The following is a 2575-nucleotide window of genomic DNA, read 5'->3' as shown; positions in this document are numbered from 1 at the left end:
AGATTATTTCTTTGTTGCTTTGTATGTCCCTCCCCCACAGTGTAACCCCCGCTTTCACTATATTTGATGTCAGTATAACATGTGGAGGAGATGGGGACAAACAAGTCGTTTAAGGATTCAGGTGGACCTGTTGCAACAATGAGAAGTACAAAATGTCATGTCAAAACCAGCTTTACAATGTCGGTGGGGGGGGGTATGATTGGGTGGGAGGGAGGGGGGAGGCTGGGAAGGGAGGTGAAGGGTAAACAAAGGAGGAGGCTGCAATGCTTGGTAAGAAATGTATGCATTATCCTGCCCATGTAATTGTAACCCCTCTGTACAGTATGTTCTCAAATAAAATAAAATAAAATTAAAAAAAAAAAATTCTAAACCTAGGAAGCTCAAGAAAATTGGAGCTAAAAAGCCTCCCTCAGACATTCTTAATATTGTCTTCTTTTAGGGAGAATGTGGGGAAAGCTATGAAAATATGTGTTAAGGCTCATTTTTATTTTTGAGCTCTAATTTTCATGTTCACTTGTTAAACTAAATCCTCTATATGCCTGTCTCTGTGTAAATACTCATCAACATGAAATATAAAGTGATTTTGATAAAAAATAAAAATGACTCAGAAGAAATTATAAATACAAAACAATCTTCTCAGAAGCAAACTCTCAGAGATATTTCATGACTTTGACAAGGATAAAGTGGGTGAAGTTAGTATAAATTTAGAAGTATGACAATGCACAAAAACATAACAAGATACTCATATATTTCATTATATAACCCAAAGCAGAAAGCAAATGTTGTTTAGATGATTTTTAAAATCCAGTCTCTCAGGTACTGGGAAGGTGGCTCAATGGTAGAGTGCCTGCCTTGCATGCATGAGACCTTGGGTTTTTTTTCGCAGCATCACATAAGCAGAAAAAGTTGGAAGTGCTGCTGTGGCTCAAGTGGTATCACTAGCCTTGAGCTGAGGGACAACACCCAGGCCCCAGAGTTCAAGCCCCATGTCCAACAAAATAAAAATAAAAACAAAACAAAACAAAGTCTCTCACTTTTCTGGCTTCAACATTGTAATAACTCCGCTTCAGCCTAGGGCTAATATTTTAGGTGTGGACATGTATCAACACTCCTGAATCAGACTCTACTTGATCATTTTTTAAATACATATTTTGTTCTTAATTTCCCTCTTTATAAATTCACATGCACCTATAAAAAATGGTGTGGCCATCCCAATACCCTTCTCAAAGTACCTCCTAATGACAACTTACAAAAAGTTGTATTATATTACAAGGAAAACAATGCTACAAATAAAGAAAACCAATAATTAAATAATAATGATTAATAAAATAAAAAACAAAACAATTATCATTTTTTCAGTTTTTGAAGTGTACTACAAATTAGATTTTATTATTGTCATATTTCTTTACATTTAACACTGGCTAAGATTATGACGTTCAACAAGAATTTTATAGGCTATGAGTAGTGTTTAAATCACCCACTAAGATGACCATTTATAGTTCATCTCATAATTTGTATATGGCTTATATCATCATTTGTTCCTCACTAACATATAAAGTAAGGAAGGCCTACAGTTTTAACAGAAACTGTGTAGATAACATAGTCAACTCTTTATTCTGCTCCTTTACACAAAGACTTTGCAACTTCTCATTAGTAAGGTTTCAATAAACTCTGAAATGTACATACTTAGTAGTAGTTATGTTGCTACCATAAATCTTAAATACTTTATAGAAAAGTATTATGACCTGCCAAACAGTCCCAGTTTTGGCATATATAAGCAAATTCCCAAAATTAAATATATTTAAAACATTAAATATTTTAACAAAGCTTAACACTTGCTGCAGTGTTCGTTATGACAGGTCCCTTGTATAGAATAATTGAATTCCTCCTCCTACACATCTCTTGAACAACAAATATCTGGAATTATTTTGTTTTTGACATGTCAATCTTGATTTTTTCTTAAATGTGTACTTATGTAAGAAGTACATGGTTCTAAAATTTCATGACAATTCTTTTAAACTTACGTTTTGTTGTATTGTCTAGTTTAAGAAAATCAATTACAATTTATATATAAAAAATGTTCTTTGCTCAATTCAGCATCACATACACTAACATTGGAATGATACAGAGATTAGCTGGCCCCTGTGCAAGGATGACAGGCAAATTTCTGAAGCATTCCATCGCCCAATTTGTTAGGAAATGGAAAGACTTGGAAAAAAATTATTAAGTGAAGTAAGCCAAGTCCAAAGAAACGTAGGTCCCATGGTTTCTCTAATTTTCAACAACTAATATATGTCTGGGATAAGCAGAAAAGGTCAAAAGTTATGTGTATATGACCAGATAAGATTGTGTTAAGGGAAATGAACCCCAAGTTAGGGACACAAGTGGTTTTTTTTTTCTTGCTATTTTTTCTTACATACTTATGACGTGCAGTGTGTTTTTTTTTGTTTCTTTATATGTTCCTCCCCCATGCTATAACACCTGTTTCACTGTATTTGAAGTTGGTTTGCCTACATCTTGTTTATACTCCCCTCTAATTTTTTGAGAGGAAGGACAAAAAAAACCAAAATGCTTA

At 33.7% G+C, this 2575-nt stretch overlaps 1 non-coding gene across 1 annotated transcript; it reads left to right on the top strand.

Moving 5' to 3' along the window:
• The first annotated feature begins 2084 nt into the window (after positions 1 to 2084).
• On the top strand, positions 2085 to 2193 carry LOC122122102. The gene has a single exon (XR_006150113.1). It is a non-coding gene; the product is annotated as a U6 spliceosomal RNA (small nuclear RNA).
• Positions 2194 to 2575: the final 382 nt, after the last annotated feature.

Source organism: Dipodomys spectabilis, unplaced genomic scaffold (assembly GCF_019054845.1).
Source record: "Dipodomys spectabilis isolate Male_0828 unplaced genomic scaffold, ASM1905484v1 ptg000203l, whole genome shotgun sequence".
Taxonomy (NCBI): domain Eukaryota; kingdom Metazoa; phylum Chordata; class Mammalia; order Rodentia; family Heteromyidae; genus Dipodomys; species Dipodomys spectabilis.
Note: the sequence above shows the minus strand (reverse complement) of the source record. Positions and strands in the feature narration are given on the sequence as shown.